The sequence below is a fragment of the Carcharodon carcharias genome, chromosome 25, assembly GCF_017639515.1.
Source record: "Carcharodon carcharias isolate sCarCar2 chromosome 25, sCarCar2.pri, whole genome shotgun sequence".
In the NCBI taxonomy this organism is placed as follows: domain Eukaryota; kingdom Metazoa; phylum Chordata; class Chondrichthyes; order Lamniformes; family Lamnidae; genus Carcharodon; species Carcharodon carcharias.
Genome location: NC_054491.1, coordinates 4,222,084 through 4,246,271, shown reverse-complemented (window position 1 = coordinate 4,246,271; position 24,188 = coordinate 4,222,084). Strand labels below are relative to the sequence as shown.

The following is a 24,188-nucleotide window of genomic DNA, read 5'->3' as shown; positions in this document are numbered from 1 at the left end:
TTTTGATAATATTAATGGCCAAATGCTCGATGTGTTCCTATAACATTTCTCTATTTGTTAGGTTAATGCAGGTGTTAATCTGTTTGCTGCATGAGCTAATGCTGCTGTGTTTGTCTGTATGGAGAACTTGGAACATAGGGTTTAGGAGCAGAAGTAGGACATTCGGCCCTTCAAGCCTGCTTCCCATTCAGTAAGATCATGGCTGATCTGGTTTAGTCTCAACTCCACTTTCATATCAACCCCTATTACCCTTGGTTCCCTTGTCTATCAAAAATCTGTCTAACTCTGCTTTGAATAAATTCAATGACCCAGCCTGTCACACAATCCATCGTGGTCTTTGTTTTCAAGATAAATTTCCTAGTTCCTACTAGTATCTAAATAAATAAACAACACCTCCTTTTCCATTGAGGTATTTTTGGCATAGAAAGTAGCACTCTTCTGCATTCTGCATTTGCCTGCTGACAGCTGAGACATCTTTAAATTGCTTCTTATACATCGCTACCTATTCTTACGCACTACAGTTTGAGTGTGAGGTGGGTCTTAGTGACCATTGTGGTTGAGAGCTGTCGATAGATGCTGTGGCTCTGTTAGCGTGTGTGTACATTTGCTGAATAGAATAATATCAACCTCAATGATGGGTAGCTGATGGAGGCCTGCACTGACAGTAGTTCCCTTTCAACCTGTGCCTTTAATTGGTAAGTAAACATTGTATGGCTACTTGTAAGACCCTTCTGTATAATCTGTTTGATATCAGCTGGAGTAATTGCCTTGTGCTTAGAAACAAATTAATGAATTTCTCAGCCCACTCGCTGGTGGAAGCATCTGGATCTGGTTGTCCTGATATGTAGTCAGCAGGATTGTCAGATCCCAGGTATAATTAACTAACATGCCATAAAACTAAAGGGCTAGCATCAATACAGGCCTATTTTGCCATATTTGTCTAAAAATAGGCCATCACTGTCTGGATAGCAATTGCTTGATCTGAAGGAGGACAGGCTCATATTTGTCTTCTCACTTGCAGACGCTATCTCTAGTTATAATTTTTTTCCAGTGGATCTGTAATTCTAGCCTAATAGGAAATAACATGGGAACAATAAGTGACCATACTGAGCACACAGATTCCTGATCCATACTTGGGCCAGGGGCACTGTGGATTGTGTTAATCTTCTGTTGACATCACCTGTTTCATGAAATCTAAACTACAATATTCTAGATTTTCCTACCAGATTCACACTTGTGTGTGAGCATAAGGCTGTTTTCCTGTAGCCTGTGAAGCACTCTGAAAGTGTTTGTCATTTTCTGCTTAACTGGGAATATATCAGAATACCATTGCTTACAATCAAGGCACTTGGAGTTCCTTGTGGCATTATTTGTTGTAATATCGCTGCTGCTGAAGATATATTGAAAGCTACCGTTATGTACCATTACAGACGCATGTGTGCTGAAAACATAATATAGCAGCTCTTCCCATTGAGTTCCAACTGGTGATGCCCAGATTAAAGGTCCACCTCTGAGAAAACACACATACCGTTGGCACTTAATTACTTTGTATGGGTAATAAAGTTGGATTACTGGGCAGATTTCTTGTGAGAAACAGTAAACTGTATTTACAGAGCTCCTGATGAAGCTACATGCTCGTTCCAAGATCAAGACTACCCACACTTAGGGCTGATTCGCCTGTACAGTCACATGATCCTCATAACAGTATGAAATGTTTAACTTACAATTACCACATTCCTCCCCCTTTAAATTTGTTTTACCACACTTGTTTACAAAAATGTCTTAAGCCAAATGATATACAAATACATACAGTTCATGCAATTATAGATTTAGTCTTTGAGGTGGTTTTCTGATTCGGGTGGAGCGACGTAACTCTATGACTTTGAATTCTTCCATTGGATCTACTTGGCCAGAAACTGCAGCACCAGGGACACCCTTAGACAATGGCAGTTCAGAATTATTTGCTTCAACAGAGATATCAGGTATGTCTATTCTATCTGGCGCCTCAGGGGTCAAAGGTTTGACTTTGATTGCAGGTGGAGTAACTGGTTGTTGGAGTGTGCCTCGACTTCTGAGATGATCCATGTGGTTCCTGACAATCCTGTTTTCCTTTTCCATTTGATGTGACAAAGGCCCTGTTTCAAAAACGATTGTACCAGGAACCCACCTCGATCCAGTTACAAATTTCCGTACAAAAACTGTCTCTCCCTCAGTAAATTCTCAACCTTTACTGTGAACATGATGATTCACTTTCTGACTATTCTGATTTTTATCCACCTTCTCCTCTAAGTTAGAGAACACTAGACTCAATCTTGTACTAAGGCGGCATTTCATTAGCAATTCTGATGGTGTTGAACCTGTTGTTGCATGAGGAATCATGCAATAGTTGAAAAGAAATTTTGAAATTCATGTTTCTAATGTTCTCTCGGATAGTTTCTTCATGCCTGTTTTAAAGGTTTGCACTGCACTTTTGCTAATCCATTGGATGAGGGATGATATGGTGCTGTTCTGACCTGTTTAATCCCATTTAGGTTCATGAATCTCTGGAATTCCATACTAGTGAAAGCAGTACCATTTTCTGACACAATGACTTCTATGTACACTATGTGTACATGGGCCATGTACACTAAAACATTGGTGTAGTTTTTCAATAGTTGCACACAATGTAGGTGATCTCACATCATACACATCCATCTACTTTGAATGTGTGTTGATGATCACTAAACACATGGTACCTAAAAATGGATCAACAAAATCTAAATGTAGTCTAACCCAGGGTCAACCAGGCCGCTCCCACGGATGCAGTGGAGCTGAAATGGGCAATTTCAGTTGTTGCTGACATTAGAAATAGTGTTTTTTTCATATCACTGTCTATACCTGGCCACCAGATATAACTTTGCGTAAGCATCTTCATTTTAAAAATACCAGGATGAGCACTATGAAGCTCTGTCAATAGTGGTTCTCTTCCTTGCATGGACGACATTTCACCATGGTTTCAGATCACAAACCTCTGTTGGGTTTGTTTAGTGAAGATAAGGCAATCCCACCGATAGCCTCTGACTCTTGACTCTTGCCCCCCCATAACAAGATACCATCTTGGCAACTCAGTTCAGGGAAAGAATTGTTTTTATTCTTCAGAGACTTGTGCATTTGATCATCTTGCAACGCCTGTTCTCGGACTCCTGATAAAATTGGATCCCGGTTTGTCCAGTCCTTTATCTGTTTCACACAGACCGGTGAGGAGTCCAAAAAATTCTACACAGGTACAACCTCTTGAGGTACTGGAGCATGTGTAATACTATCGGACAAAGGGAGATGACTGAGGGTGTCTGCGTTTGCTATATGTACACCCGGACGGTGCATAAATGTGTACTCAGATGCTGACAAAATTAAAGCCCATGTTTGAATTCTAGCAGAGGCTATCGGTGGGATTACCTTATCTTCACTAAACAAACCCAACAGAGGTTTGTGATCTGATACCATGGTGAAGTGTCGTCCATGCAAACATTGGAACATTTTTGCTCCAAATATGACAGATAAGCCTTTTTCAATTTGTGAGCAACCTTTCTCAGCTTCAGAAAGGGCTCTGAATACACCTCCTATCAGCTTTTCAGATTTGATTTCTGTTTTTTCTTCTTGTGTTTGCCACAGATTTTTGTCTCATCCTTCATTCTGATTTCACACTTGACCAAATTTCTCTCTGGTGAGATTCTAACTTGGTTCAATTCAGGGGTTGAGCTACCCATTATCATCTTGGAAAGTACCATGACTTTTCCTTCTAATGCATCTTTTGTCTCAATTGACTGATTTTTCAGTTCTTCTGTCTCTTTTTTGTATCTTCCTCCTGGAGCATTAAACATTGTTGAGTTTTTTCTGCCAACTGTTTCTTCAGTTTGTTGAGAGTGGCACTGCATTTGTATCGCTTCTTTTCATGATTGTCCTGTGGGATCAACTCTGACCTGAGGGATCCTTGCTTCCTGTTCTTCAACCTTATTCCAAAAGACACCATCATATTCCCTTGTCAACTCAGGATTTCTTCCTGTTCGGACTTGAAAAACTTCTGACCAGTTGAATTTAATTTCTCTCAACCAATCATGGCCCGGAAGACTAGGTCCTTCACCTGTTATAACAATTACTGGCAGTTGGGCCAGTTGCCTGTAGGATATAGGTACAGAGGTGATGCCTTTCATCTGTATTGCCTCTCCAGTATATGTTTTTAGCCAAGCTGTGGTTTGCTCCAAACTCAATGGCTGGGTACCTTCTCTGAGGTATTTAAAGATGTGTTCTCCTGCCGATGTGGTCGTGCTCCTGTGTCAACCTCCATAACCAGAGGCTTTCCATTTCCTTGAAGGGCAACAGTGATTGGTTCAGTTTTCCTGGCCTTAAGATTGTATAGGGAATAGATGTCAGTATTAGCAACTTCTGGTTCATCTATATTGTGCATTTCATTTCAGTTGGCCTGTTGTCAGAATGACTGTCTTGATCTCGCCCTGCATCGTTTTACAACATGCCCTTGTTTTGTTACAGTAGTGGCATTCTGCCTCTTTAAATCTGCAGGTTTCTGGTACATGATTACCCCGACGTCAATAACACTTTAAATTCTGAATTACTGGTGAGCTAGTTCCAGTATTTATTTTTGTTTTTACAGCAGAAGGAACCATATCCTGCTTCGCGATTGTTTCCCTGGTCTTGGTGCCATGCCTCTGGCGGCAGGTTCCCGCCCCAAATGCAGAACATTGCAATGTTGCACACACTGCAAAGTCTGAGAGTCCATATCAGCACTCTCCATTGTTCACGCTATCTCTATGGCTTCAGGTCTATATTAACTTCTGCAAATAAACAGCGCTGAATGGCGTCGTCGTGCATGCCACAAACCAAACGATCTTACAACATATCGTTTAGAGCATCACTGAAGTCACAGTGCCCCATTAACTGTTTTAACTTCACAACGTATGTTGCGATGGACTCCCCAGGGTCCCATACTTGAGAGTTGAATTTGAATCTTCGCATGACCACTGATAGTTTAGGCTGAACATGTGCCTTCACGAGGTTTACTAGCTCGGAGAATGATCTGCAATTTGGCGCATTCGGAGCCATCAGACTACAGATTAGGTTAGACATTTTGCTGACACTTAGGGGAATTGCCTTCTGTTGCTCCTCCACCATTACTTCTTTCACCACAAAGTAGAAACCTAGGCGCTCTATGCACTGACTCCAGCCCTCGATGGATGAATCATATGGGTCAACACTGCTGCAGAGTGGCATTGCTGGTTCCCTTAAAAATCAAAATACTCATTCAAGAAGATTGGAGCTATTTATCCTCATTGCCAGTTGTAATAAACTTGGATTACCCTGGGCATGTTTCTTGTAAGAAACAGTAAACTTTATTTACAGAGCTCCTGATGAGGCTACATGCTTGTTCCAAGACCAAGACTAGAAGCTCTGCCCCTAAGACTGCCCTTAGGGCTGATTTGTCTGTAGTCACATGATCCTCTTAACAGTTTGAAAGATTCAACTTACAATTGCTACAGTATGCATATTGACTTAAAAGCAAATAGCCTTGGGATGTTTGGCCTGAGATGCTATTACTAGACCAAAGATATTAGACCATCTGGGTCTTCAAATAAAACCATGGATTAGTACACACAGTTTAGTTATTGGCAGGAAATGGTCTTGGTTGTTACAAGTTATACAATATAGCACAATCTTTGTCTGCACTAGAAAACTCTTGGTTTGCTCTCTAGTGCCAGGATGAGTAAACTACAAACACTACAAAATAACAGAAAAAAGAATGTCAATTTGTCTTAACAATGCATGAGGTTTATGTACATTGACATTACCAACAAAAGATAGTATACTCTTGTCTTTTCGAATACATATACATATCAGAAGCTATTAAGGCTCATGAAGTGCAGAAATCACTGTTGTGCCCACTTACTTAACCTATCTAAATCCCTTTGTAGATTCTTTATATCCTCCTCATGGTCAACAAATAGGTGTTTGTTAAAATCCCAGTTTTTATTAAATTTATATGTGTCTTTGCCCTGCATTTTAATTCTAAACATTGGCTTCTGTACAAAAAATTCTGTTCAAAATTTCACCATTCACATTCATCACCTGACCACAGCTGGATACCACCACATCTGCTTTGACAGATGCATTCAGGGAGTTGAAGGCCATCAACAAAATGCTGATGGTTTCATTGATTTTCCGGAACTGATTGTCAAAATGTGGTCAAAGACTACGAAGATTTTGAATCATTTGCTTCAGAATGTAGCAGGTATGTTACTCCCATGCTGCTGGCTCCCATCAAAGCCTCAAAGATTAGCTTGTTCTATTTGTGTTTCAAGATGAAACATTGAATTGAAAGCTTCTATTCCAACTCCAATCAAATTCTCTCTGTCTCTGGTCTCTACTCCTAAACTCTGCCTTAAAACCTAAACTATATAACTAAGGCTTGACTCCAACCAATTTACTCCCATCGTGAATGAAAGGTCTACTGTAACTTGGGACTATACAATGATATGGAAGCTGGTGAATGCTGTTAGAGATTTGGAGCTATATCCTGCATAAGGAATTGTTTATGTTTCGCATCATCCTGCATGACTATTTGGTACCTGATGCTGCATAGTTTCCACGTTCATTTGGTTGTTTCTGATCCCTCTGTTAAAAGGCGATAAGAGGGGAAAAAAACAGAAAGAGAGGGTCAATACAGAAATTAAATATTTATGGTTCACCAATTTAGAGACTAGAGAGGGAGCTGTAATTTTAAATGTAACCTAACAGAATTGCTGGAGGGAGTCAATACCTTGTTTGAGTTCATGATTAAGATTAAATTCTAATTTAGCTACTGAAGCCTCCATTGAAGATTCTGATTTGGTCTGGGTTGGAGTTCAGCTTAAATTGAATCTAAACAGCAAATGCTCAGCCAAATGTAACCAAGAAAATTGATTCCACCTTGTGTTTATTACAATTGTACTACCCTGATAATAGAGAATTAATTATTTCCTCTTGTTCAATTGGGATTGGCTGTTAGGAGGAGAACATATTTCTTTTCCCTGTTCCATTGAATCCAGTTAATGCTACAATGAGTTGAATAAGGCCACAATTACATTTGTCACGTTGCCTCACCATGCTGAATTGAGTGGGTGGGACCAAATAAGTCCCCTTGATAAAGAAATAACTCACAGCCTAGGGATGTCTCGCAGTGCTTTACTGTTGAGTATTTTTGAAATGTAATCACTGTTGTAATATAGACAAGGCAGCAATTTTCAGACAGCAAGGTCCCACAAACTTCAATGATTAGATAATCTGTTTATGAATGATGTTGTTTGAGGAATAAATATTGGTCAGGACCTAGAGGGTAACTCACCTTCTTCAAGTCCAGATCACAGGGTATCCGAAACAGGCATCTCCTACAGTGCAGTACTCCCTCAATGCCTCACTAACAGTTCAGTTTGAATAATGTGCTCAAATCCCTGAAGTGGAACTTGGACGCACAACCTACTGACTCAAGTGAGAGTACTATTGCTGAACCAAAGCCTGTCATGTTAGTGCACAGCATCACAGAGCTCGTCATCTATGGAGGCCCACATGCCTCAGCCTAGTATCACCAATTATTTCACTTTCAAGATGATAGAACTATGCTAAAAGTTCAATTAAAATGACTACAGGGAAAACTGTAGTCACTTATGGCAGGGATCTGGATAAGCATCAGTGTTAGCTTCCAAATTTGTCACTCAGAAGTACCAGTAATTTCCCACATGTTGCTTGCTCAAGTTTGGGATCGTATGCGGGTGATGGAATATCCCTTTGAACACTGTGGAAATGCACACCTCTACCTTCCCAGTGTTCCTGAACAAGAATAATGTTTGAAGCTTATTTAGGTTACTTTCACTTTTAAGGCAGTGGTTAATGGTTCTCCACCATGACCTTGGGTAATGTGTCTATATATCAAGAATCTTTGACTATTAACACCTATGAATACAGTGGAAAATGTGTCCTGTGGAGTAACAGTGTTGTTTCAGAGGAAATAGGTCTTTAATTATACTGCACTAATTAAGATGCAGCAAATAAAATGTAAAAAGGTATTTAAGATGATGTGAGACTCAACCATCTTCTCTTTATGGCAGACCACCATCAAAACTTGATTAGGAGGTGCTTAAATCTTGGAATATTGCCTGTTGTTAATATTTAAAGGTTATTTTTATTGCTTAATGGCCCTGGTAGGATTGTAACAAGGTAGTGGATTTCCTGCTGCTCATGTTGAAACACATTTGCAGTGGCAGCAGTGTTATGCCACATCAAACTTCTAACCTGTAATGCAATAGCAAGCCAAATAGCTTGGGAGGGGATGGGAACCAGAGAGGGAACTCAGATAGGAGGGAAACAAAGCTGATAATGGTGGGAAGAAAAGCACTAGGTGAAATTAGAAGGCAGCAGAAACAAAGGCCTACATTAATTGTTTTCTTGTTTATCCTTGGGATATGGATGTCACTGGCCAGGCCAGCATTTATTGCCCATCCCTAGTCACACTTGAGAAGGTGGTAGTGAGCCGCCTTTTTGGCTCCCTGTAGTTCATGTGGCGTAGGTATACCCACAATGCTGTTAGGGAGGGAGTACCAGGATTTTGACCCAGCGAAAGTGAGGGAACGGCAGCATATTTCTAGGTCAGGATGGTGAGTAGCTTGGAAGGGAACTTCCAGGTGGTGGTGTTTTCATGTGCCTGCTGCTCTTGTCTTTCTAGATGGTAGCGGTCAAGCGTTTGGAAGGTGCTGCCTGAGGAGGCCTGGTGAGTTCCTGTAGTGCATCTTGTAGATGGTACACACGGCTGCCACTGTGCATCAGTGTTGGAGGAAGTGAATGTTTGTGGATGTGGTGCCAGTCAAGCGGGCTGCTTTGTCCTAGATATTGTCCAACTTCTTGAGTATTGTGGGAGCTGCACTCATCCAGGCAAGTGAGGGGTATTCCATCACAATCCTGAGTTGTGCCTTGTAGATGATGGACAGGCTTTGGGCAATCAGGAGGTGAGTTACTCACCGCAGGGCTCCTAGCATCTAACCGGCTCTTGTTGCCACAAGTCCAGTTCAGCTTCTGATCAATGGTAAACCCTAGGATGTTGATAGTGGGGGATTCAGCGATGGCAATGCCATTGAATGTCAAGTGTTATTGGTTAGATTCTCTCTTGTTGAAGATGGTCATTGCCAAGCACTTGTGTGGTGTGAATATTACTTGCCACTTGTCAGCCCAAGCCTGGATATTGGCCAGGTCTTGCTGCATTTGGACATGGACTGCTTCAGTATCTGAGGAGTCGTAAATGGTGCTGATCATTGTGCAATCATCAGCGAACATCCCCACTTCTGACTTTATGATGGAAGGAAGGTCATTGATGAAGCAGCTGAAGATGGTTGGGCCTAGGACACTACCCTGAGGAACTCCTGCAGTGATGTCCTGAATCTGAGATGATTGACGTCCAATGATCACAACCATCTTCCTTTGTGCTAGGTATAACTCCAACCAGTGGAGAGTTTTCCCCCCGATTCCCATTGACTCCAGTTTTGCTAGAGCTCCTTGATGCCACACTTGGTCAAATGCTGCCTTGATGTCAGGGACAGTCACTCTCACCTCACCTCGGGAGTTCAACTCCTTTGTCCATGTTTGAGCCAAGGCTGTAATGAGGTCAGGAGCTGAGTGGCCCTGGCAGAACCCAAACTGAGCAGCAGTAAGCAGGTTATTGCTAAGCAAATGCCGCTTGATAACACTGTTGATGACTCCTTCCATCACTTTACTGATGATCGCGAGTAGACTGATAGGGTTGTAATTGACCGAGTTGGATTTGTCCTGCTCTTCCTTACCTAAGGAAGATATACTTGCCATAGAGGGAGTGCAATGAAGGTTCACCAGGCTGAATCCTGGGATGGCAAGATTGTCCTATGAGGAGAGACTGAGGAGACTGGGCCTATATTCTCTAGAATTTAGAAGAATGAGAGGTAACCTCATTGAAACATGCAAAGTTCTTACAGGCCTCGACAAGATAGTGGGAGACAGTGGCATAGTGATATTGTCACTGGACTAGTATTCCAGAGACCCAGGGTAATGCTCTAGAGCCCCAGGTTCGAATCCCACCACAGCAGATGGTGAAATTTGAATCCAATGAAAATCTAGAATGAAAAGTCTAATGATGACCACAAACCATTGCTGATTGTTGTAAAAGCCCCTCTGGTTCACTAATGTCCTTTTGGGAAGTGAATCTGCTGTTCTTACCTGGTCTGACCTACATGTGACTCCAGACCCACAGCAATGTGGTTGACTTTCAAATGCCCTCTGAACAATTAGAAATGGACAATAAATTCTGGCAAACCAGCAATGCCCACATCCCATGAATGAAGATAAATAAAAAAGATGCAGGATGGATGTTTGCCCTGGCTGAGGGCTCCAGAACCAGGGGACATAGCCTCAGAATAAGGGATAGGCCATTTAGGAATAAGATGAGGAGGAATTTCTCCACTCAGAGGGTGGTCAATCTTTGGATTCTCTAACCCAGAGGGCCCAGTCATTGAGTATGTTCAAGACAGATAGATAGATTTCTACATAGTAAGCACATTAAGGGATATGGGGATAGTGTGGGAAAATGGCATTGAGATAGAAGATCATGATGTAATTGAATAGCAGAGCAGGCTCGAGGAGCCAAATGGCCTACTCCTCCTATTTCCTATGACAGAATTGTGTGCCTTGAGGACAGCAAAGGCCAAATGTTGACAATCTGACTTCAGTTGGATTTTAATGAGGAGCCTTTGCAGATTAGAAAACGCTTGTGAATTTAAGGCTCCAGCAAGCTAATAATTGGTTTTCTTTCAATTTTTGCATCTGTAACAAAATGTGAGGCATGTGACAGACATGTGCTAAGTGTTGTGCTACTTTTTAGGTCTACATATTTGGGGCTGGCCAGATGAACCACAATACTTTTATCTGATAAAAACAAAAAACTGCGGATGCTGGAAATCCAAAACAAAAACAAAAACCTGGAAAAACTCAGCAGGTCAGGCAGCATTGGCGGAGAAGAAAAGAGTTGACGTTTCGAGTCCTCATGACCCTTTAACAGAGCTGATCTTTCTTTACAAGGAGAGTGAAATATAAGCTGGTTTAAGGTGGTGGGGGGGAGAAGTGGAGTGGGGGGGTGGGTGGTGTTAGAATAGGAGCAGATCATCAAAAGATGTCACAGACAAAAGAACAAAAGAATACATAGGTGTTGAAGTTGGTGATATTATCTAAATGAATGTGCTAATTAGGAATGGATGGTAGGGCACTCAAGGTATAGCTCTAGTGGGGGTGGGGGAGCATAAAAGATTTAAAAATAATGGAAATAGGTGGGAAAAGAAAAATCTATATAAGTTATCGGAAAAGAAAAAGAAACAAAAGGAAGGGGGAAGAAACAGAAAGGGGGTGGGGATGGAGGAGGGAGCTCAAGACCTAAAGTTGTTGAATTCAATATTCAGTCCGGAAGGCTGTAAAGTGCCTAGTCGGAAGATGAGGTGCTGTTCCTCCAGTTTGCGTTGGGCTTCACTGGAACAATGCAGCAAGCCAAGGACAGACATGTGGACATGTGCTCTCTTGCACATTTTCCTGCCCTTGTGGAAGGGTTAACATTGAGGCACAAGTGTCTGTCTCAGCTCAATTTGAGGCACCAATTAAGCCGTGTTCTAGTACAAATCAGCACCTTCAGAAGGGCGAATATCAGAGAAAGGGAAATAGGTACCAGGTTCTAATGAGTGTAAGCAATTTGCTTTGTCACAAGTATTGCCAAACATGTCCAGCTTCCAGAGGGAGACAAACAACCACAGCTAATATTGCTGGGAATAAAAGAAAACTACAATGTAAAGATTGCCTCTGCTAATTGAGTGAAAACTCCAAAGTGAATCGAGCAGCTTTGTTATCTGTGTTACTTGAATGTTTTCTGATATGATTTTCTCACTAAGAAATACTATGTCCAGTGGGATCATGAAGTGTATCTTCTATTTATAGCTCATCTAGGTCAAGGAGAAGTGGTTTGCTTCATGTGCTTTATTTTCAAACAGCCACTTTATGAGTTAAGCTGGATGAAGTATTATGATCAAAAAATTGTCAATGAATGACTTAGCGGTAACTGTAGTGATGTAAACTACTGCTTTTCACTCCAGAAGTAACTAATATCACTTGGAAAAATCAATAGTGTAACATTTCACACACCACCAACCCCAATTCTACCATTAATGATCTGCAACAATCCAAAATGACACAAAGCTAACAGTAGCTTCTCTGAAATCATCAGATCTATTGCACTTTACAGGAGCCATAGATCTACCAGTGTGAAAAGCCAAAATAAAAACACTACGGAAGGCAGTTCAATTCAGTGAAGCCCTTCTGGAACGTTCATATCTGGTGAAAACAGGACTGAGCTCAACCCTGATACCTCCCACAGTTGAATATCCTGCTGACAAAAGAAAGCTCACCTTATTACAACACCTCATCTTTATAATGCCAGAAATGCCTTTAAAATCTTTGAATGCAAACTGATCATTCTGAAGTGGAACGTGATTACCAAATCTAGAAGCCACTTGCATGGATCCCAGTGACTTGTTTTTGGTGGTGGTGTTTCAAGCAAGAATGCTAAGCACCATGAGAACTCAATGCTTTTCCAACAGTGACATGGGATATTTAATGTCTATATGAACCACCAAAACAGAATGGGCCTCAGTTTGACTCTCATCTGAGATAAAGCACCTCTTCAGCACTACATGTATGGGATTTGATCATTCACTGGGTTTTTAAATGAAGATTGACCACTTAGGTTGAAGACTTGCGTGTTCGTTGCTTGTTGTCTTCAGAAGAAGAAAAAATAGAATTGAGGGAAAATGTAAGTTTAATATTCTATGTGAATACAAATTTCCCGTTCAACCTCATAACATAGAGTGGGATCTAAGACCAGCTTTTAATGGGAAATTCAGATCCAAAAAATTATACACTTTTGAAAGTGAGGTTTTTTATTATTCATTCATGAGATGTGGTCTTGGCTGGCTGGGCCAGCATTTATTGCCCATCCCTAATTGCCCCTTGAGAAGGTGGTGGTGAGCTGCCTTCTTGAACCGCTGCAGTCCATGTGGTGTAGGTACACCCACAGTGTTAGGGAGGGAGTTCCAGGATTTTGAATAAATGAAGAAGGTTATTTGATCTCATTTGTTAAACATTATAAAATGTTGGCTTCTTTGTGAACTTTTGAAGATGTTTGTTTGTTAAAATACAGATTAAATGGGCTGTTTAAAAAAATTGCTGGCTGGAGGAAGAATTGCCCTGATGTTTTATGGTGTAGAAACATTACAAATATGTTTGTAAAATTTTCCTTTAGTCACTTTTTTCCAGTGAAACCATAAATGTTTAGCTAACAATACTGACATCTTCATGCATGCATTTCTGCTATCACAACAAAATGAGCAGATCAACACATCACCATGGGTCTTATTCACTGATCTTTGGTCAGAAATGCTATGATTGGATCTTGATTTCTACAAGGAAGACAACAAATTTATATATCACCTTATCACGCCCTTAGGAAATCCCAAAGCACTTCACAACCAATACTTTTGAAGTATATTCACTGGTACTATATAGGAAACAGTAGCAGCCAATTTGAACACAACAAATTACCACAAACAATGAATGATCAAATCATCTGAGTTTTTTTGTGGTGTTAATTGTGGGTTGAATTTTGGCTAGGACACTGAGAAAACTCATTGCTTTTCTATAGAACCAAGGGATCCTTTAAATCCAGATGAGGTATTGGTTTTGCTCTTTTCCAGAAAGCTAGCTGGTGAAGGATAGAACTGGAGCCAACTTTTACAGTTTTATGAGCATTAATATAGAGATACGCATTACAGACATGTACACCCTCACCACTACCGTTTTAGTCTGTTAACCCCTGTTAATGCCCACCACCTGCATACAATTAATAGGTTTAATCTGTCACTTGAAAGGTACCTCAAAAAATAAGCACAGTGGAATGTCTGCCTGGATTATGTGCTCAAGTGTCTGGTGGGCTGGAACCCACAAACCTCGGATCATATGAACTTTGAGCATATAGTGGTCAGCTCGGCTCGTTGGGAGCACTTTTACATAAGTGCCAATATAGAAAATTAGCTAAAGCTGACCAAGAGTTTCATAAAGACTGGACATGGCACCAAAAGAAACTATCAATAATCTGTTTATTCAGCTATAACATGTAAAGGCCAGTGTTTCTATTGAAGGTTTGTACCTCTCGCAAAGGTCTTCTGCCTGTAACCTATCCCCCACTAAGTCCAACGTACCCCTTACCCCCACCTTTGCTGGCCCTTGTCTCCTAGCTTCCTGGTCCCCCTTGTCCCAAATTTAAAAATCTCAGCCTTGTGTGTTTTAATCTCTTCATGGCCCTTCCCTTCCCTATCTCAGTAACCTCCTCTGATCTCAGTACCTCCTCCTCCAGCCTGAACTCCCTGGTTGTCAATTTCTGACCTCTTTCCTTCACCTCATCAATGGGAGTCAGGTCTTCAGTTGCCTGGGCCTTATGCTCTGGTATTGTGTCCCTAAACCCATTCACCTCCCTCTCTCTGTCTGTCTGTCTGTCTCTGTCTCTCATCCTCCCCACCCCTAACATCTTTCTAAAGTTCTCCTCAAAGCCTAACTCTTTAACCAAGCTTTTAGTCAATGTCTAAAATCTCATTCTTTGGCTCCACAGCACTTTTCTTTCCGATAACTCTTCTGTGAAGCACCTTGGAATGTTTTTCTAAGTTAAAGGAGCACAAATAGTTGTTAAGCAGTGTATGAATGTAACATATACATGGTCCATGGAAGGAATGGGTTTGATTGGCTGAATGGCATTTCTCAGTCTTCTGTTTGTTTCTGTTTCTTGGATCACTCCTGACTTTGCTGTAACTGTTAGAATTACTGTTTTTACTACTGATAACAAGAATGTGTGTTTTCATACAAGTTAACCTAGATTTTCTTCAATTAAGATGTCCCACTGTTAACACCTATCTTCACCCTTGGGCTAATTCATTTACAATAGCTTTGGTGTTTCCGTGGAATACATACTCTCTTAAAATAAGGGAATTGTTTAAAAGGCTGATTCATATCCTGTCAAAACTCGAACCTACTCAGCATTAAATATAATATATTTGAAAACTACACCTACGCAAGTCTTTGGAAAATAATCTTTCCACACCGTACAATTTCATTGAGGTGTGTTGTCAGGTATTTTTCTGTTACAAAAGATGGAAATTGCTGCTCTAAAATGCAATAACATCTTAATTAGGGATAATGTTCACTTTTGCCTACTGGAGTAGATCCCATTGTAGAAACAAGGCAATATTCATCCTCTTGTGGGATGTATATCTGGCAAACTCAACAATAGGCAGTCGATCTGCACCACCAGACAATGGCACAGGTAACAAAGATGAAAATTCTACAATTCCTCCCCAGCTTCACCATAGCGTATGGCTGCCTCTCAAGTGATTCCTCCGTTGTCCTGCCCAGAAACCCATTCCAGGCATTAATCTCTCTCCACATGAGGAAGTGCTTTCTCAGATTTGGTAGTTTTACCAGTTTGTCCCGCTAACTCCTTGCCTTGTGATCATAGTCTAACTTGAAATAGTGCTTCGAATTAGCCTTTTCTATTGCCTGCACTATTCAGTCTGTCATCAAACCAGTAGAATACTTGCAAATCATAAAATTGGAAATACAAAGCCTGCTGATGTGGATACTTTTGCTGAGGAACAATGTTTAAGATTGTAAATAATCAAATGCAAGTGTACAAATGCCACACTTTAGTGCTATGTGATGTGAAGAATTTCCCAGAGTAGGCTTCACAGTGGATAAAAAAAAATTATTAATTGTGCGTTTAAAGATCCTGACCTGTTCATTTTGCTTTTACTTTCAAAATTAATTGATATAATTACTGCATAGATGTCTTTAAAGTTTATTTTATTAGCAATGAAGATCATGATTGGGAACTCTGGAAGCTTTTCCACTTGTCGACACCATGCCTTCAGCTGCTTGGCCCAAAGCTCTGGGCCTGAATTATTCAGATGCGGGATCTCCCTTCCTTTCATCCTAAGAGTTCCTCATCGACTTCCCAGTGCCCCACAGCCATTTCATGCTCAAAAGAGCGTCAGTTGGTTGCAGGCGGGACTTTCACCCCTCACTCGGGAGGAAGTCCCACCTTAGACAGCCACTGGCCAATCTGATTGGCTGGCAGCTCTCCACTCCCTGCAGCAACAGGAGCTGCAGTGGACTGAAGAGGAACTTCAGGAAGATGCCTGCGTATTTATCCACTTTTAAGGCCACTGAACCTGCTAGCACCTCCTCTCTCCCTCTATGTTAATATCCTGTAATATTTCACGGTCCTCCACCCTGATGTCTATACCTGTGTCATCCTTCTCCATAGTGAAGACTGACCCAAAGTATTTATTGAGGACTGTACACACAGATTACCTCTATGGTCCCTAATTGGTTCTACTCTTTCCCTAGTTATTTTCTTGCTCTTTATATACTTAAAAAAACCCCTTTGTGTTTTCCTTTATTCTACCTACCAATGCTTTCTCATGCACTCTCTTAGCTTTCCTAATTTCCTTTTCAAGCTCCCCTGGAGACTCTGCCATATTGAGCCCTCAGTATCTGCCATAAGCTTCTCTTTTCTTCCTTAATCCTAACCTTTATGTCCCTTGACATCCAGGGTTCTCCGGACTTGGCCCCCGCCCCTTTATCTTTACGGAAACATGAAAGGCCAGTTTCAAAATGCACTGTTATCTACTCTCACTTCATCACATGTCAAAAGGAAGATAATTTCCATTTCATTCACTGACAATTTCTGGTGCATGTGTTTTTCGCTTCTGAAATATAGCCAGATTCTGATCCCAACACTTTGATAGCTGTCACCATATTAGTTTAACACTTAGTAAGGATAAACAGGTGTGATGAGATCTGAAAGCTTAACGTGAAAATGAAGACTGAGCATACTTAAAAAAAATGGGCAATTCTCATTAAAAAAAATGGAGCTCCCTCCTTACTCTGGCCAATATTTATCCCTCAATCAATATTACTAAAATTAAACAGATGATCAGATCACTATCACTTTGTTGTTTTAAACAAATTAGCTGCCACATCTTGTATTTTGCAATGGTGTCTACACTTTAACATTAAATGCCCCCTTCCCACAACTCTTTCTCCAGTACATCGATGATTGCTTTGGTGCTGCTTCATGCACTCGTCTGGACCCAGACCTCCCTGTCGCTTGCCATTTCAACACTCCACCCTGCTCTCATGCCTACATGTCCACCCTTGGCCTGCTGCATTGTTCCAGTGAAGCCCAACGCAAACTAGAGGAACAGCATCTCATCTTCTGACTGGGCACTTTACAGCCTTCCGGACTGAATATTGAGTTCAACAATTTTAGATCATGAACTCTCTCCTCCATCCCCACCCCCTTTCCGATCCCTCTTTTTGCCAATAATTCATATCGAATTTTCTTTTCCCACCTGTTTCCATTATTTTTAAATGTATTTCCATCCATTGCTTTATCTCTACCTTTTAGCCTATTTCGATCCCTTCCCCCCACCCCACCCCCACTAGGGCTATCTATACCTTGCTTGTCCTGCTTTCTACCCTTAATGTCACCTATTAGCATATTTCTTAGATAATATCACCACCGTCAACACCTCTTTGTCCTTTTGTCTGTGACATCTTTTGGCAATCTCCACCTATCACTGGCCCTCGATCCAGCTCTACTTGTCCCACCCCCCCTTAAACCAGCTTATATTTCACCTCTTTCGATTTTTCCTTAGTTCTGTTGAAGAGTCATTCGGGCTCGAAACATTAACTGTATTCCTCTCCGCAGATGCTGCCTGACCTGCTGAGTTTTTCCAGGTATTTTTATTTTTGTTTTGAATTTCCAGCATCCACAGTTTTTTGCTTTTATCTTTAAAATGACTTAACTGATTGTTGCTTTCAGACATTCTGAGTTCATGAATCATACTATATCAATGCAAGTCTCTATTTTTTATTCGTACGTTAAGCACATCTGTAAGTGGAACACTATCATTTCTTGTGACGAAGTCCGAAAAATGTAAATGTTTCTCTAAGCTACAGGTTTTCAACCAGGGATCTGGGTTGATGAGGGGGGTGCAAGGGAATCCCAGGGGTTCTGCAAGGTCTTTAGATTCCTGTCCATTTCCAAACATTGTTCGGGATTTTGCGCCTCCACCCTCGGCAGGCATTGTGGCGGGCGAGAGCGGAAAATATCGTCAGTGGGAAAATTGGTTTTACGTCGGCGGGAAAACAGATTGCGATCATCCGGACCTGACTTCCATGGTGGCGTGCGTTTCCCGCCATCTCCTGTCCTGTCGGGAGCCTAACTTTAATGCATTTAAATGCCAGGAATACTCATTATAGTAGCTGCTCGCCGGAATCATCTCCCCACGCGGGATCAATAAGACACATCGGCATCCAGTTAGACTAACGTGTTTCACAACTGGTTATTAGCGACAAGCACCTGGCAACTAGCACTTTGCTCGTATCTTCGAGGTTTGTTCGCCTACCTTGCAGCGCGCAGGGTTCAGGCTCTGTTGGAATCAGCGCCTCGCTTCACAGGCAGCACCACATCGCTTTAAGGGGGCTTTCACAGGCAAGGCCTTACCTACCGCACCAGACTGCAGGACAAGACCTCCGCTGGGGCAGGGGCACAAATGCTCAGAGGCAAAGGAAGGGTCCGCCGGGCACTGGGCATGGGGTGAAAGTGGGGGGGGGTGCGGGTGGTGTAGGTTAAACGCATCCTCTGGGCCAGAAAGGGAAAGAGTGTCTTAGAGAGGGACATAAGTGAGTTGGGGCAGAGTGGGAAGATGGCAGAGTGTCACCTTACAGTAACGCAGATGAAACAGCTGAACACCTCAGCCTCAATCTTAAACAGCCAAGAATGAAGGTGACATGAACCAGCACGTCACGTGAGTGAAGCTCCTTGCGCAGGCAAACTTGATATTAATGTCGAGGAATCATCTCCGCCGATGCTGCCAGACCTGCTGAGTTTTTCCAGGTAATTCTGTTTTTGTCGAGGAATCAATGTTGTTCGAAATGACCTGAGACCAAACACACACTGTGGGGGAAATGGAAGCTGACAATATCTACCAGAGGCACATCTTCTTGACATCTGCAGTAAGTGGGGATAGGGACCATTGTGCCACACCTGATGGACAACAACGCAGCTCATCATAACAAGGAGGCATACACAGGCGATGTGAAATGGGTGGGATTCTATTTACATTGGTGAAAATGTATATAACATGTGGTTAATATTCATGCCACTACAATGCCCCTAATTTTTGTTAATTTTTTGAATCCTACCACTACATCTTGGTGCATCCCCAACATCCACAGTGGGGGCAGAGGCAGCCTGTAGAGGCTACACCCTGTTGTCTGTGATGACTTTGGGGAGGGAGGGAGGGGTGTCCTCTGGAAGGCCCTGGCCTGCTTTGGGTCTCCTGCTATGGGGCAGGTGGACCGTCTTCAGCCTGTGGAGCTGGAGGTGATGGGCTCACAGGAAGAGGGGACTGGAATCAGCTGGACACTCCTTGAGTCACCTGAGTATGTTCAAGAAAGAAATTGATAAATTTTGGATATTAGGGGCCTCAAGGGGTATGGAGAGAAAGCGGGAAATGGCGTGGAGATGGAGGATCAGCCATGATTTGAATGGCGGTGCACAGCTATTGATGGATGCCACCAATGTCTATACCGATGAAGTGCAGCTCCTAGCTCAGTGCAGGATCTATGTCCTGGATCAAGGTCTGCATGGTGGCTGCCATCCTACCAGTGTTGACCTCGGTGTGTTGACATTCTGGTGCTGTGATCTCACACTGAATGCGGACGGACTCCTCCATCATCAGTTGCAATTTGTGGAAAGCAGCAGACAACCCTTCTGATATTCCCCTGACTTTCGCTAAAGCTCCACCAACTGCATTAGGACTGAATGCAGAGGCTCATCATCAGACTCAGACTCAGCAGACCCGTGGCCTCCAGCAGCCCTCTGAGCACCGGCTATCTCGGATGCCCCTGCTGCTACCTGCTATGGACCAGATTTTGTGCCGTGCTCACTAGATTTTGACCTCTAGAACTAAGTCCCACCCGAATGTTTCTCCACTAGTGAAGGGTGTGGGTGAGTGCTGTGATGAGTCTTCAGTGGTGCTGTCCTCTGCTTCCTCTTCCAAGGAGGATATGAGGGTTGGATATGAGGGCCTGGCTTGTTGATGTCTTCAGGTGCTTTCCAGAAGCGCCTATGAAAGAAAGTAGAGATAAGTTAAGCATGGCATATGACTGGAAGATAGCACAATGGACTCACAGTATGTTTGTCTGAGGGATGAGCTGGCGCTGGGTCCTCACTTGGGTCAGCGCCGCCCATCTCACCATCGCCACACGCACGATGCCTGTCCTCTCCTGCCAACGAGAGGGCATGCTCCTCATATGGAGGGCCTTAATTTTGGCTACTCCACCCCCGGCCTGGGACCCCTCCCTCCTACTGAGTGCGAGCTTGTCCTGCATAAAGACAAAAGGAGAGCATCTGAGCAGGATGCTTGCCAAGGCAAATGCTAAGAATGCCTTGCCTTGTGTGGTGGTGAGTGGAGCCATGCAAGGGATGAGGACATGATCTACACAAGATATGAGCCCAGGTGGAGATGTGAAGGTGTGTATGAGAGAGTGAGAGTGGTGATGTGTCTTGTGCTGGCAGCGAGTGAGATCCCTGTGGATTGTCATCCTGCTAATGCCTGATGGGCTTGTGAATGTGCGAGTTGAGGGTGATGAGATGGTTGATTTACCCTGTCGGAATGGATGAGATCATTCATCTTCTTCCTGCACTGAATTTCAGACCTTTTTTGTGCCACGTTTGCACTGACCACTGAAGTCACTGCCTCCCAAGCCGGCGTGGTGGCATTTGTTGACCTCCTCCAGCCACGACTAAGGTGCAGGATATCCCAGCGGCCCTAGACAGCGTCCAGCAGATGATCCAGCGATGTGTCTCTAAATTTGGGAGCAGCATTCTTATCGCCTGGAGGAAAGATCTGCTGAGGTCACGGTGGTGCGGGTGAATCAGAGGCCTCCTGCCAGCGATCTGATGTGTTCCCTGTTGTTGCATACCAAATGGGGCACAAAGCAGACAATATGGCACAAAAACCCACCATTGCGCCTGCTGGGAAAAGCGTCGCATTTCCTGTCCACCACCACACTTAGTGCATGGAGGGGAAAATGACCCCCAGTGACCACTATATCTTAAAGGAGTGCTGTAGCCAGGATTTTATAGCCCCTCCCTCCCAGTCGGATATTACAGTCCCACCGAACTGAATGGAGATTTAAATGGCTCTCCACATCCGCCGGGAGCAGACACACCACAGCAGGGCCATAAAATCCTGGCCCGTGTATTTTTTTTTCTTTGTCTTTAATGAACAATACCTTGGCCCAGAGGTGCTGCTTTGTTGTCCTGTCTTTATGAGCGGTGAAAATTGAGGACTTTAGAAAACAGAACCATTTACTGCTTACCCTGACCTACAGTGGTCAGGCAGTTTCTCATTCAGAAAAGTTAGAACATGTCTTAAATTCTGCCAGTTTTTACACCATCATGAAATCTTAATGATAAATCATTCTGCCTCTCCAGAAATTGTATTTTTTTTTAAACCTTTACTCACTTTTTTCTGTTTTATTCTGTCCTCTTTGGTCCACCTACCAACATATTACTGCAGAATGTGATTCCCTGGTGGGGGTAAGGCAGATGGCCCACGCCCAAGTTTCTGCCAATAGGCATTTTTTCTTGGTGCCAGTAAGATTTGGGAAAGACATGACAAAATAACTGGAGTGCGTTACTCACACATTGTTACATTTTAAGTTTGCTGATTGTGGAAGATTCCTGTACTTGATAACCTACAATACACAATGACTACACTTCAGAAGTATTTTACTGGTTATAGAGTGCTTTGGGACATCTTGAGGATGTGTAAGGCACTAGATAAAGGTAAATCCTTTGTCTTTCTGGGTCGTTGGCCTCCAATTATTCTTTTTTTTAATGAGCACGCTCTTTAGGAATGTAAGCACACAAGAGCAACCTTAAGCATAGACAAGGAATTGACTTGGCTCATTTCAAATCTGCTGAGTTCAAGGGTATTTAGGGAAAGCTTTCATTTTCCTTTCTTTGAATGAAATTCCTGCTTTAACACAGATGGTTATATCTCCCAGCGGGAACTCGGTCTATGGAACCAATAAAAGTATCTCAGCCAAATTCCAAAAGGGATCATTTTCCTCGTTTTTTTTTTTCTTCCTTTAAATAATTGCTGGCTGCATCCAGTTAATCTAATCAGTCAACTTTTCAGTTTTGCTGCTTCTGTCTCTACCCCACGAGCTCCGGATTGATCAATATCAAGGTTTAACATGGGAATCAGCCAGGAAGACATAAATAATGCAAAATAATTTTTGTGTGTAATTTTCATTGCATCCTGTTAGTAGAATCAGTTTCCCTTTACACAGCAGTTCAGCAGTTTATGCTCTGGCGGATTGTATTGAAGGAAGAAAAAACTTTAAAGAACATGCGTTCCTTGTCCGATTTACAGCAGCTGAACAACTGTGTAAGTGTGATATAGAAGTTTCATTGCCAATGCAGGATAGATCTTGGGTACCCATAACACCTCCTGTGCAAAAAAAACACCCAGCCATATACTACAGCTTGCTGAGAGTTAGTGAAGATCGTGCATTGGTTACATTGGGGAATACAGATGCTGCCAATGTGGTCCTTTTGGCAAGAAACAGGCTCACAACTCCTGTGAATAGCTGCAAGCTCTATAGTGGTTCCACTGGCCCATGTGAACAGTCAGTTGCTGGAGCTGCCCAGCCAAACTGTCCTGTAACCTGGCAACTAGAAGCTGCTGTTCAGGGAATCAACTTGACACATTATACATCATGTTGTAGTTTCTTTCCTCAGGCTGATTGGAGCCCTTTAATGTAATGAAATGTCATGCCAGTATTCTGTTGCCTTTTGTGCCATTAAGCAAAGAACATTGTTGGAGTAAGCTCAGTTCTGGAACCATGATGCATGGGGCTTTTGTTTTTGATATGTACAATACATATTGCTAATAAGCGATTATTCCTATTGTCATGCACAGTGAAGGCATGTGATATTCATAACTTCAGACATAGACTGTGTTCCTTTGGAAGCTTCTAGAACTGTCTTTCATCTTTTAAAATCACAAGGTGGCTGCCAAGAGTCAGGCGACCTTTGTAACTTCAACACAGACAATCTTAAGCTTCCGAAAAGCTCCTAATTGAATCATACTAGGTGGGGCCTCCCTCTTTGAATAGACGTGCCCCAACAGCATTCCTGCATGGAATTCACACTTGTCATTCTTCGTGTTTTTCTCCAAATACGGAATCAATGCACTTCCAGACTCCATGTCTTCAAGTTTGTAATTTAACAAAGAGAGCTGATGAAGTCAGTCATCCTAAAGTTAAGTATGAAAGACCACCATCTATCTCTAATTGTGTTGTGATGGCTTTGGACTAAACCATTCTGGTTGGACAATGCCAGTATTAGTCATGTGATTGAAACTGGCTTGAGATAACGATTTTTGACCTAAAGACCCAGAGAGAACTGGGCAGTCTGCAGAAGATATAGAAAGAGATAGCAGCTGCAGCAAAAGCTTGTGCCATTTTTGTCTTTTAAGAACCGAGAGTCATAAAGTCTTTAAAAGCTTCCCAGCCTTACTCCAAAACTCTAAGTCTATCTGTAAAGAAATTTGACTTTCTGATACAAAAACCCAAGTGCCTAGCTTCTCAACCTGTTGAACTTTAATCTCTTCAAGGGAATCCTGCAACATTCCAGATATCTGACTTCAGCAATTTGAACCCAGTTGAACTACGGTTCAAGTGTGGAAAAAGACTCCTTTTCTTTACCAGGCCCTTAGCAACAATTACCCTACAACAAGCCAAACACATGAACTGTTCCCATTCTTTTGGTTCAAGTGCACTATCTCCATTAATTGCGTGGTGTATGATTGACACAGCATTTTGATTTCTTGGGCTGAGTTTGTGAATAAATAATCCTCTTTATTTAAACTCACAAAGTCTGTTGCTAGTTCTTAAATTGACCACAAGCTAAAGGG

The 24,188-nt window shown here is 42.4% G+C and overlaps 1 protein-coding gene across 1 annotated transcript in view; it reads left to right on the top strand.

The window, feature by feature from the left end:
- Positions 1–24,188, top strand: part of igsf9bb (immunoglobulin superfamily, member 9Bb) — a 707,799-nt gene that overhangs the window by 128,487 nt on the left and 555,124 nt on the right. The window lies entirely within an intron of this gene.